This window comes from Sus scrofa, chromosome 16 (genome assembly GCF_054392235.1).
Source record: "Sus scrofa isolate SSC_HxYL_T2T_F1_AM1 chromosome 16, Sscrofa_HxYL_maternal_Yorkshire_Landrace_v2.0, whole genome shotgun sequence".
Lineage (NCBI taxonomy): Eukaryota > Metazoa > Chordata > Mammalia > Artiodactyla > Suidae > Sus > Sus scrofa.
In genome coordinates, this window is record NC_139398.1 from 91,143,188 (window position 1) to 91,156,203 (window position 13,016).

At 59.8% G+C, this 13,016-nt stretch overlaps 2 long non-coding RNA genes across 2 annotated transcripts; one reads left to right on the forward strand and one right to left on the reverse strand.

Annotated features, from left to right (window-relative positions):
* The first annotated feature begins 3,082 nt into the window (after nucleotides 1–3,082).
* LOC146395719 (uncharacterized) lies at nucleotides 3,083–11,609 on the forward strand. The gene is made up of 5 exons (XR_014830852.1): nucleotides 3,083–3,208; nucleotides 4,688–4,764; nucleotides 5,656–5,835; nucleotides 8,390–8,661; nucleotides 8,853–11,609. It is a non-coding gene; the product is annotated as an uncharacterized LOC146395719 (long non-coding RNA).
* On the reverse strand, nucleotides 4,545–10,550 carry LOC146395720 (uncharacterized). Its single transcript, XR_014830851.1, has 4 exons — nucleotides 10,360–10,550; nucleotides 7,505–7,660; nucleotides 5,891–6,565; nucleotides 4,545–5,739 (listed from the first exon to the last, which is right to left on the reverse strand). It is a non-coding gene; the product is annotated as an uncharacterized LOC146395720 (long non-coding RNA).
* Nucleotides 11,610–13,016: the final 1,407 nt, after the last annotated feature.

Sequence of the window (13,016 nt, forward strand, 5' to 3'; positions counted from 1 at the left end):
GAGACACTGTTATACGCCCGAGGAAGGGTGGCCGGGCGTCCCTTTCTCTCTCCCATCTCAGCTACCGGCAGCATCTGTCCATTTTGAAAAGACCTTTCTTAAGTCCTCGGTCTGGGTCTGCGCAGCTCCGAGGCGCGGGCATCAGGCCCTTGAGGCGCGGGCATCAGGCCCTCGGGAAGGCTGGTCCTCCCCCCTCGCCTCTGTCTCTCCCCGTCTCCCTCCACCCCCACCCCAGGTGCCTAACCTGGTCTCGGGAGTGCTTCTCCATCTGCTCTCCCGACCTCCTCCGTTCCCCGCCAGGACTCTGATGCTTTTTCTCTCCTGTGAGCCAGGACTGCATCCCACTGGCACCCGGGAGGTGTTAATGCCGCCCCACCCCCAGCCCTGAATGACGGTCCCTCCCCTTGGCAGGGCTGGAGCTCCTGCTGCGTCAGAGGCAGTGGAGACCCACTCCGCAGGGCACTGGGTGTGTGTGGGGGGGTTCCAGGTAGAGAGGGGGTGGGAGCCTGGACCCCGGAGGAGGGAGGAGTCCTGGGAAGGGGTGAGCGGCTGGGGGCAAGGGCTGGGGCTGGCGCAGGGAGGGACCACGGTGAGCGCAGGCGCCAGGGACCAGCGATTGAAGGAGGCCCTAGGGCGCCCAGCCAAGGCCCCGTGGGCTCTGCCCAGACTGGGCTGGGGAGGCGGGGGCAGACGGGAATCAACCCTCAGCTCCAAGTGTGGGGAGGGGGCACGGGAGCACTCGGGCCACCGGGAGGCGGGGGGCGGATGGGGTGATGGCCCTCGTGTCAGGGAATGTGTGATGGCCATCTGCTGCACAGAGTGACCCCAAGTTCGGTAAGTCCTGTCAGAGCGTTTTCACTTATAAAGAGGACTTGAATCTCCACGAGTTAGTGGCCACGTGCCAAGGCCGAGACTTTGGAGACGGAGGAGAGCTGTGTTCCCTGGTGATGCCCACACCGCGAGCCGCGGCGTCGGTCAAAACACACCCCGTGCCAGGACACGGTGACAACCCAGAAGACAGCCTCTGCAGCCGGAGGGGACATACACGCAAAAGCGGAGCCTCAGAACCGCCGTGACAGAGACCTGTCCCCGAGCAGGTCTCGCTCCACGTCGGGTAAGCAGCGCTGACTTTAGTCTCCGGTCACACGAGGACACTGTCCTGGGTCGCCTGCTCACAGGCCATGCGTCCTGCGGCCTCTGAAGTCGGAGGTTCTGCCCCTGCTGCCTGACCGTGTCCTCCGTCACCCAGACGGCCCGCGCCCCCTGCGCTCACAGGAGAGAGCTGGGGTCCTCCGTGATCCCGCTTCCCGGCAGGGCGGCTGCACTCGAGCTGGGGGTGGGCACCCGGCCAGGCCACCAGGTGGACATCCCGTGAGGCACAGGCCCAGGGAGGGGCCCAGGGAGCCCCTAGGGTGCGCGTGTGGCCTCTGCACCAGTGGCCTTGCTCTTCCATCCTGCCCGGTCACACCCTTGGGCCGTTTGTGGGGGGCGCCTTGTCAGTTACCACACACACATGAGACGTTTTTTGCGTCTTCTCGATATTCACTTTACATTGTTTATAAGCGAATTCCACTCAGGTGCCAGAAACTAGAATCGGAGCCAGTGGCGGCAGGTGGCCACCGCTGGGGTCTAAGTGCCAGCATCCTGCTGCGCCGGTGGGTGGGGGGCGCCATCTGTCCCCCGGACCTCATCACTGCCCAGGCCCACATGCAGCTGCACCCCCATCCGTGGGGCTGGGGGCTTCACCCCAAGGCCTGCTGGGTTTCCCCTCCCTCCAATCCCACCCTCCCCTCTGCTTCCTTCCTCTGCCCGCCACTGGGCATAGCCGATGCTCGTCCAAGCAGAGTCCTTGGAGCTGAGCCCCGAGGTCCAGCGGATGCCACCCTGGCCCCACACACGCGAGTGCCTAGAGCCTGCCCAGCCCCACAGCTCACAGCCCAAAGCAGCCAGCGTCCAACCCACCCCTGCAGGAACGGCCTGGTCCCTCTGCCTCTGATCAGCCCCCTGCTTCCTGGAGGAGCAGATGCAGAGCGCCCCGCCCCCCCCACACACCGGGTGCCTGCCTGTCCCTGTCACTACCTCCTCCAGGTCCTCCGGGACTTTCACACTCGCCCCGCCAACCGGCCAGCTGGCCGCAGGCTCAGCAGTCCTGCTCCGGGAGCAGGACCCCATCTGCCCAGTGGCTCCGCACTCGAGGCGCCCGAGGCTCCGGCCGATGATCTGTGGGGTCAGCATGGGAGACGTCCCCATCCCCAGGGTGCGGACGCAGCTCGAAAGGACAAGGATGAGGAGGTCCCCAGACAACTAGCCCCCAGGGCCGGGCGTGGGGTGTGGAGGGCGACACTGGGAGTGCTCTGCCTCAGGGGCAATGACAGAGCCGTGGACAGTCGATGGCACGTGTGCTTGTGACACAGGCACCTGTGCCCCGCCCTGCAGAAATGAAACGTCTCCTACTTCGCCCCTAGGACCCCCCACCTCCACTGGGAAGAGGGAAATCCAGGCTGCAAGCTTGCTGGAAGCTTCTCTGCCAGCAGGTGAAGGGACCCGCTGGTGTCCAGGCCCCTGGGCTGGCGCTGATCCTAGAGGAGGCAAGTCCTTTGGAGGAGCGTGGCTGGCTGTCCAGGTGGCCCCCCTGTCTGCTGCATCAGGTCCCCTGGCAACTTCCTCTGAGCTCCCGTGGGGATGCGGAGGCCACTCGATGTCAGGAGGTGAGGACTGAGCCCAGGCCCCCCAGGGTCTAGCATGACCCCAACAGCCCGCCGCCCGGAGGAGCCCGGAGCAACCAGCGTCTGGCGGTGCCCCCCTGGCTGGGGCCTGGCTGGCTCTTCTTTATTGCCAGCGTCTCACCTGGAAACCCGGAGTGGACCTTGCTTAGGAAAACCCCAGGGCCGAGTTCCCCACCCGAAACCACGGTCCCCGGATTGAAAGAGCGGGAGAAGGTGAGACCTGCAGGCAGGCCCGGGATTCCCTGGAGAGACAAAGCCTGGCCACCTTGTCTTAGGACCCAGAGAGTGGCCGGGCCCCACGCCCCTCCCACTGGCCCAAGAGATGCTCCAGGCCAGGCGGGGCTCCCCTTCTCCGCAGACGGTTCCGGAAATGCGTCTCCGGAACGTCTTCTTTCAGCGGCAGGGCTGCCCCAGCAGGCCTGGCGGGATGCGTTCGCTGCACACGGCCCCTGGGAGCAGCAGGCAGGCTGCGCCGCGATGCGGTGGGTGGCCCCCTGGCCCACGCGGGGAGAGCCCTGCCAGGATCGCAGGTTGGGGTTTCGCAGGAGCTGGCCTGACACCGCTGTTCCCTGACTCGGTCACCGCTAAACGGCTCACAGCTGCTCTGAGAGTCTGACCTTGGCTCCTGCTTTCCCTCCTCTCTGGAGTCATCTGGACCCGCCCAAGTCACAGACCCAGGCTTGGGACCAGAGCCACCCGCAGCCCTGCCAGGACAGCTGTGCCAGCTGCCGGGCTTCTTTTTGGTTTCTGGGGACGTGTGAGCCATGCTGCAGGGGGCAGGCTTCTCTTGGGCATTTGCCCTGGGGATCTTCAGTGGCCATGAAGGGAGTTTAGCGGCCCTGAGGCCACCAGCTGGAGAGGACACTTAGGGGAGATGGCCCAGGGGATCTACCTCCCCAGCCAGGTGCTGGTACAGAGGAGGGGGCCTTTGATGTGACCCCCAGAGGCACATGCGGCAGTCGCTGTGTGGAAGGCCTCCAGGGAGAGCCAAGCACGTAGCAGAGCTGCAGGGCTCACGGCCATCCCCACCCCCCAGGCCGTGCTGAAGCCCCCACCCCACTGTGGGCCTTTGGGATTAAGTTTAGATGAGGTGACGAGGATGGGGCCCTGGTCCAGAAGGGCCCCCAAGAGCTCGCTGTCTGCTGCGTGAGGACAGGGCAGGAAGGCACCTCTGCGGGTCTGGAAGCAGCCCCCCCTCCCCCCCCAGATTAGGGACTGAGTCCCAGCACCTGGGGCCCGGAGGTTCAGGACCCCGAGAGGTAAGTGCCTGCTGTTTGAGCTGCGCGCCTGAGGTCTTGTTAGAGCCACCTGGGCTGGAAGCACAGACCTGCTACCCCAAGTGGAGTCGACGCCCGACGGCTGCAGGCCTACCCCGTCAGACTCTGCTCCAGGCTTCCGCCTCCGGGCACAGACCGGCCCCTGGAGGGTCACTGGGTGGGGCGCCTTGATTCCCTGGGCAGGGAAGGGGAAGCCCTGCCCTCCCGGGAGCCAGAGGTGGGACCCCGCCCTGCCAGCCGCCTCCTCCTTCTGCCCCTGCCTGAGCCTCGGGCTCCAAGCCTGCCAGGCTTCCTGGGGCGGCCTCGTCCTCAGATGCAGCTCTCAGAGGGGTTGGATGCTATGGCATCCACAGGGGTTTTAAGGCAAAACCTCTCTTCTTCCTCCCCGGGGCACAGCAATTAGTCGCCCAGAGTGTGAAAACGGGCGCTGGATCACCAGGGGCCCGGTCAGCATCTGCAAAACTCCCGCTTCCCCTTGCAAAGTTCCTGTTGGTCGTGTGTGTCTGCAGACAAGGTTTAGCCAGACTCCCCAATCTCACTCTTTTCTAATAAACCAGCGTAAAGTGGAATTTATTTACATAATGCAATGATCCATGAAGGTTCCCATAACACCGAGGGACCATATTAACCGCTTGAGCGGAATTCATTAGAAATTAACTACCACTTAAATTAATTTTCCCACAGTCGCAGCCTGTAATGGCGGCGAAGGGACCGTCCATCAGCACTGCTGACAGGGGACCTGCCACCGCTGTTATTTATAGGTGAGTGCCAGCGTGCGGAGAAGGCGCTCTGGGCCAGACTCCAGCCTCCCGGCTCAGAGGTGGCGGCGGCCGGGCCCCCATTCCCCTCGTTCATAAGGAATCTGCCGCCCTAACCCCACCCTCCCAGCACGGAGCCAGGGGCCCAGGAAGCCACTGCGCCCATCGTGACCTGCGAACAGAGGGGTGACCTGCTTTAGAAACCGCGCCGAGACCTGTTCTGCCAGGCACGGCGGCGAGGGTCGTGGTGGCCTTTCCCGGGAACCATGAGCAGCACCCAGTGCAGGGCCCGATTCAGACCCAGGGCCGTCCCCCGGGACCTGCGGGGACAAGGCCCCCCAAGGGCCGACCTTCAGGGAAGGGATCCTCGGGGCCTCCTCTAGAGGGCGGAGGGCAGGGCGCAGGCGCACGGGCGTGCATGCGTGTGGCGTGTGTGCACGTGGGAGCGAGGAGTGTGCACACGTGTGATGTCTGCAGGGTGGGCGTGGCTCTAGCGACGACAGACGGGGAAACACCTGCAGGCCGGTTTGGAGAGGGGGCACCCAGGGTCAGGCCGACACACCAGAGGAGCCTCTGGGCCCTGGAAGGGGAGCCGCGAGGGGGGCCCCCAGGACAGATACGCGCTCTTGCAAGAGTGCCTTCCAGAGCCCGGCTGTGTGGCCCCTGATTTTACACGCAGGGCGCGCTGTCTGTGCTCATGGTCTGTAGCTTTCACCACATTTGCAGAAGCGGGGGGACCCAACAGTGTCAGGTGCCCCAGCCCCGGGGACCCCAGCGCAGGGGATGCCCTTTGCGCCGCAGCGGCCGCGGTCACCTGTCTCCGGCCCAGCACGGTTTCCCGCCTCCGCCTCTCCCACCTGCTCCCCCGGGTCCCGGCCCCTTCTCTGCTGGCAGCGCCGACTCTGCGTGGCTACGACGAGCCTGTGCTGCGTGTTCCTCTGAATGCGGAGTTGTTTTCTTGGCCTCCAATTCTGCGGACTGGAAAACAGCATATGGCCCGAGGCCACCCGAATGATGCTGGTGTCACGTGTTAAAAAACATATTTGTTCGGTGCCCTCCAAGGACAAATGACAGGCATGTAAAAACGTTTCTCCGCTTTTCTTTCAGGGAATACTTAGTTCAGAATTACCTTCTGTCAAGGAAACACTGCTTCCACGTCCGTCCGTGTTATTTCCCAGGGCTTCTGTCTTCCAGGGAAATGCTGCCTGCTGCGTGACACGCGCGATTACATGTTTACAGAACCTGTTTATACGTCTGCTGCTATGACTGTTTCTCTTTAGAAAAGCCACTCATTAGAACCAAACAGAGGCTTTCGTTTGGGAGAAACAAGTAAATGTGGGGAGCGGGTTACCCCCAGCGGAGCCGGCCTGATTTGTCCGGGTGTCTGGGGACCACGGGCCCCAGGGCTGAGCGGCGGAGCCCAGCCCTGGAACCTCACGCCCTCCTGGGAAAAGGCACCCAGCTGACACCCACAGGCATGCACACGGCTGCTCCACACGGAAGCACGTGTCCACATGCACTCACACGCACACACCGGCACTTAGCCCTCACGCATGTGCCACGGCCCGTGTGCATGTGCATCCACACCAGACACGTTCACACGCGTGCACCTGCTCGGAGCCCACCCTCCCGAGCTCATTTAACCCCAGCTACCTCTTAAAGGCCCGTCTCCAGTGGGCTCACGGTGGGGTTAGGGCTTCGACCTGTGGGTGTGTGGGGAGGGCACGCAGCTCAGCCCTTGGCGTCGTCCTTTCCAGTTCGGTGAACAGAGCAGGGGACACCGCAGGACACGTGCACATGAGCTCTGAGAGAAGAAAGGGTTCCCGCCCTCCTGCCTGAGCTCATGCCCCCACTGAGCACGCGTCCAGCTGAGTGTCCTGACTTCCTTCTGTCGCCTGCTTGGCAAGACCTGTGCTCCCGGGGGCTCTGCGTCCCCGGCTGTCCGGGAGCATCCGGGAGCGGGGATCCGGGTGCTCAGAGGCTGGGGGCAGTCCTGACAGATGTGCTGCCCGCCTTGTCCTGTCCGGCCACGTCCATCGGGGGGGTTCCGGGAGGAGAAGGGCCAGAGGAAAGAAGAGAAAGGGGGGCTGGGCCAGAGGTGCCTTGCCCGCCCAGTTGCCACAGCCGTTGCAATAAATCCCAGGGAAAGAACTGGGCCTCCTTCAGGGCTTTGGAGGTGGAGACCCTGGGGGATAAAGCCCCACCCGACCCCGAGGCCTGGTGTTGATGGGAACAAAAGATTGTGCGGGCCTGGCAGCTGCTAGAGAAGGGGCAGCTGCCGGATCTGGAAGCCCTGTTCTCAAAAGACCCCTGCAGAGAAAGGCGGTAACGTGGCCGGGAAGAGGGGGATGCCGGGCAGCGAGACTCCAGTCCTGCAGCCCTGGCCTCCACCGCGTCACTGACCAGCACCCCAGACACTCGGGATGCAGGCCAGCTTCTAACCTGATGGCCGTCAGGCTCCAGGCTCCAGACCACCCCCCCACCGTCCCCGCCTCTCACCCCTCCCTCGGGCTCACCCTCATCGCTCTTCCAGAAAGAGCCCCCCACATAGCTCAGAAGAGAGGGGGCCTCTAAACTGCTCTCTGCTGAGACCGTGTAACCGGAGACCAGCTCAGACCGTATTTTCACTTTTTGGACTAAGGTGGATCATCTGATGTTTTGAATTATAAACGCAATTCATAGTCACTTCAGAGAACCCACACAGCACAGACAGGGTTAAAAAGAAAAGGAAATTTACTGTTACCTTCTGAGAAGACAAATGTGACCACCCGCAGGGGGGCTGATTTCTGTAAGGCGAGGGGCTCGCGTCTTGAATGAGCTACAGCAGCCGCGTGGAAGACTTTGGGAAGTGACACTGCCTCCTCGAATCGCTCTTTCCTTTTCTTTTTTAGGGTTACACCTGCAGCATATGGAGGTTCCCAGGCTAGGGGTCAAATCGGAGCCACAGCTGCCAGCCTCCACCAACGCCACAGCCACAGGCACGTGGGATCTGAGCCGCGTCTGTGACCTACACCACCGCTCACAGCAGCGCCAGGTCCTTAATGCACTGAGCAGGGCCAGGGATCAAACCCGCATTCTCATTGGTACTAGTCGGGTTTGTAACCGCTGAGCCACAACAGGGACTCCCACCTCCTCTAATTTCTGAGAATTTTTGTAGGATTTGATATTATTTCTCCCTCCCATGCTTGACAGAATCCACCAGTGAGGAAATTTGGGCCAGAAATTTTCTTTTTATGTAAAAAGTCGTTTAGTTATTAATTCAATGTTTTTCACAAACACAGGGCTATGTAAACTGTCTAGTTTTTCTCGAGTTTGTTGTGGTAATTTATATCTTTAGAAGAACGTGTCCGTTTGTCTATGTTGTCGAATGCACTGGAACGGAATAACTCATAACATGCCCTTGCGCTCTCTGTCTGCTGGGTCTGTGAGATGCTGCTGCTGCTGCTTTGTGTTTCCCCTTTATCAGAATCTATCTTGTTAAAAGCTTACTGATTTTATTAACCTTTACACACTCTGGCTTTGTAGATTTTCTCTGTTGTTTGTTGTATATTCCGTTGATTTTCTTGCCTAATTTTACTATTTCTTTTTTCCCTACTAACCGCAACCCTAATATTCTTTCTTTCACCAGCTTCTCTAGGAGGAAAAGCAAAGATAACTGATGACATGCTCTTCTTTGTGTCCGATTCTGGTGTTAAAGTTACAAGTTTCCCGGGAAGAGACGTTTTCGCTGCATCCTGCCAATGCTGTGTTTGGTTTGAATGGTCCAAGTCCATTTTCCGGGGTACCTGATAACATCTTCCACGGGGCAGAACTGGATTTTCTCCCATATCTTAAATTACAGATTTAAAGACGGGTTCTGCTCCACTGCGTCAGTTTACCCATCAGATACTCCAATTGCACGTATGTCACAGGTTCTTTGACGGGCTTATTGTTTTCTCACTGTTCTGTCTCTTTTATTTCAGTTTTAATTGGGGGGATGAAATCTTTTTATCTCTGTCTTCTAAGTCTTTCACTGCAGCTTTGGTGGGATATGTTTTTCCTTGAGCACCTCATAATTTATTATTTCTGTTACGTGTTTTGCCTTTCCTCAGTGTCTTACTCATAAACCTTGGTAGCTGTTATTTCGCGCCTCTCTGGGCTTCTCCATTTCTCTTCTGAGTTTGGACCCCGGCCCTGCTCTCCAGCCACCAAATGCATCTCGGGTGGGTTCAGTGTTGGTCAGTTGTTGCTCGTAACAGCGGCAGCAGCTCCTCCGTGTAGACAGGGCAAAGCATCACTGTGCTGCAGAGCAAGCAACTACAGAATCAGTCTCCGAATCTGAGGAGCCAGAGCGGTGAACCAACGTCCAGAACAGCCTCGTCCCCTTCGCGGTCGTGGCCCGTCATTCTCGCAAAGCACTGTGGGCCAGGAACTCCAACCCCAACTTCACAAGCAAGGAACTGGCGGCTCACAGCAGTTAAGCAAAATGCCCAAAGTTAAAAATCCCTAAGTGGCAGAGAAAAATGTCAGTGTCATAGAACAGACACATTTGGGACTGGCGATCTGTTCCACAAAGAAATTCTTTCCTTTTCATAGAAGGATAAGCGTTCTAAATGCTAAGCTTCCCCTCGTGTGATACATAAATGTACTTGGAAAATATCTGCCACGCAACTTTTCAGAAATCTGCACCACTGCAGCGAGGAGATCACGGAACAGAAGCCCCTCTGGCCCTGGAGGAAGGGAGGCTCCCCGCAGGCCTCCAGGCCATCTGCTGACCCTGCCCCTCCCCGTCCATCCGCTGGCCCTGCCCCATGAGCGCAAGAGGTCGCTTCTGCCCTCGCTCCCGAGTGGCTGGGCTTCACCCGTGATGCAAGGATTTGTGAATTCAGATTCCAACGCTTCTGAGTGCTTATTAGCAAAACCAGACTCTGTGCCCCAGAATTAAAGAAAAATAAGACAAACAAGATGTGTGTGAGTCTACGGGTCTACACACAACCGTCAAGTATTTTCCTGTAACATGGAGCCTGAACATATTCAGTTTCAGGAAAAATCCCCCCAGAAGGGGCTCCAAGTAGTCACCAGGCTGCCGCCTCCCGACCCACTGGGACCCATGCTCACGTGGAGGGCCCAAGCCCTGGGCGCTGACCTGACCTTGTCACAGAGCCACCGAAGGCCTTGGCCCTGGCTTTCACTGCCCCCTCTCATGTCACAGTGGCTGGGCCCCACTGCTTTCTGGACATGCCTGGGGACACGGGATGTCACCTCAGGGTTGAGCCCTATGCACGAGGCCTGAGGGCCGGGTCACCTTTGGTTCTGGCCCTGGCGGTGAGGCAGAAGGGACAGGTCAAACGCCGAGGTCAGGTGCGCGGTGGCCTCTGGCAAGGGATGGGCAGGGCGTTGGTGTTTCTTCTTCCTCAGCTGAGGGGAAGCTCACAGAGTGGGAAGTGACCCTGAAATACGCCCTCAGTGGCACGTGGTCACTGCTCTGCAGCCGCAGCTCCCTCTAGTCCAAAAGCATGTTCGCCACCCCAGGGAGAGTTGGCCCCTCAGCAGTCACCCTCCACCCGCTGGCCCCCGGCCCCTGCAACACTGACCCGCGTGCTGCCTCCGGGATCTTACCTCCTGTGGGTCCCTCATGCTGAGGGCTCAGACGTGTCTGGCTCCTCTCAGCATCACGTCTCTACACCCATCCGTGTTGTTGCGTGTGTCAGGATTTCATTCCTTCTTATGGCTGAATAATATCCCGTTTGTAACGCTCGTATCATGTGGGATCTGTCTGCAGGTAGGTAGGTAGGTAGACTAGACGCGTCTCTAGTCGGTGCACCAGCGCGCATGTGCGTTTGGGCGGCGGATGTCTGTGCGCATGCGCAGGAGCCCCTGCCGGCGGTGGTCCAGGCTGCGGACCCGCAGTGCTGATGCTGGTTCACGGGGTGACTGCTCTGAAGCAGCGGCCGCACTTCCATCCCCACCGCTGTGCGTGGCGAGGGTTCCACTGGGACAGTCCGGGGTTGCGGGTCAGGGACTGAGGCCTCGTGGGCCCTCCTGTGGGGCCCGCGCCCGAGGATGTCGGGTCCCCGTCCCGCCCCCTCCATCAGCTGAGGACCGGGCCGGCGCCGCCCGCATCCTCGGGTCTCTTACTGCCTCTGCTCTGGGAAGTGGTCAGAACCGGGTCCTTTTGGGGGCTAGACTGTCCTGTGGACGCCCTCGGCTCTCCGCGGCCCTGGAGGCATGTGCTGGCCAATGGGCAGGAGCGCCTGGTGGGCTTGTTTAGGGGGCAGCTCGCCCACACACGGACTCTGCCCCGACACAAGGGCATCGCGGTCAGCACCCAGGCGTCTGGCGGATCCCGGACAACCAACCGCAGGGCGGGGTCTCCCGCGCGCCTCGATCCAGACGTGCCCCCCCACCACCACGCACACACCCTCCTGTCATCCAGGGTCTTATCTGCACCTGTCCTCCAGGCCTGAGTGGGCTCCCTGACCCGGGAGGGGCCCCACTTCTACCGGAGTGGGCGTGGCAACCCGGACCACGCCTTCCGAGACCACACTGCCCCCCACCAGCAGAGGTGACCTCACAGACCCCCAGGGACCCTGCCCTCGGCCCTTGGGGTGCATGTTCCCAGGTGCCACCCTACCTGACCCCAACTGAGTGCAAGAGGCCGGACGCCCGGAGTAGCTCAGACCTTTGACTCTGCGCGGAACCCGGCGAGCCAGGGTGCGTGGGACGAGGCTGTGCCTCAGCGGCCGCCGATCCCGGTGGGTTCTCCAGCTGTCGGTCCAGAGGTGGCTTCTGTTTTTACAGGATTTAATTTGGTTGTCTGGTTTTTAATAAAGAGCTTTTTCATCTCTTTCTCTCACTCCCAACCAAAATAATATCTTAGCCAAAGTGAGTTATTTGTTTTTCTGCTTCCAAAGAAAAAAACAACCAAAGCTGCTCTTTTAAGCCAGCTGATTTCTCAGAATCTTCAGTAACAGGCTCTGCGCGTAGACACAAGGCTGATTTTGAAAAAGGCCCTGTCTCCCTGCGGCTGTTCTGCGGGCCAGGACTTTCTGTTCCTCCAGGGTACCAGGCTGACTAAACCTTGCACGCTCCGTTTACCAGAACGTTTATTTCCTGCGCGCACACCTTTATGTGTGCCCATGTCAATCTAGAGGCACTACCGATTTAATTAGGGTGTTTCCCATTCAGTCAGTACTTGCTTCCTTTTTTTCTTGAAATCATTGTGCTGTTCCTTCTAACCCGGCCACACAGAGGGACAGCAATGACTGTGAGTGAAAAGATTTGAGAACTTTCGGCCTCTCTGCTTGTGAGGTTGTATGTAATTGAACAAACACTGAATTTCAGGGACAGATAAATAGTGGACAACCTTGCTTTTCTCTCAGCTCAGTTCTGGAAGCGATCTGAAGCAAAGCAGCTAGGGGTAAAACGTCTGAGGATAGAAGCCCGGCTCCAGAAATCACCTTGGATTTCTCGGGACCGCCTGTCTGGCAGGACAGCTCCAGGCACACTTCATAGGAGGTGGTGGGGTCACAGGAGGGATGGGGTCACAGGAGGGTGGGGTCATAGGAGGGGGTGGGGGGGTCACCGGAGGGGATGGGGTCACAGGAAGTGTCGGGTTACAGGAGGGGGTGGAGTCAGAGAAGGGGTGGGGTCACAGGAGGGGATGGGGTCACAGGAAGTGTCGGGTCACAGGAGGGGGTGGAGTCACAGTAGGGGTAGGGTCACAGGAGGGGTGGAGTCAGAGAAGGGGTGGGGTTACAGGAGGGGGTGGAGTCAGAAGGGGTGGGGTCACAGGAGGGGTTGGGTCACAGGAGGGTGGGGTCATAGGAGGGGGTGGGGGGTCACCAGAGTGGGGGGGTCACAGGAGGGGGTGAGGTCACAGGAGGGGATGGGGTCACAGGAAGGGTCGGGTCACAGGAGGGGTGGGGTCACAGGAGGGGGTGGAGAGCAGATCCGTGGTGTGTGTGTCGGTTCTTACACTCATACACGGAGATTCTGAGGACCTGGCTCCCGACGCGGCGGGCTGGTGGGAAAGCTGCAGAGCTGGCGGGGTGAGCGAGGAGCTCTAAGGCCTTCGACTGACTGAGGGGACGAGGCCCACACGCACTGCGAGAGTCATCTGCCTGCCTCCAAGTCCACTGGTTTAATGTTAATCACATCTAAAAGCTGCCTTCACGAGTTCCTGTCATGGCTCAGTGGTTAAGGAATCTGACTAGGAACCATGAGGTTGTGGGTTTGATCCCTGGCCTCGCTCAGTGGGTTAAAGGATCCGGCGG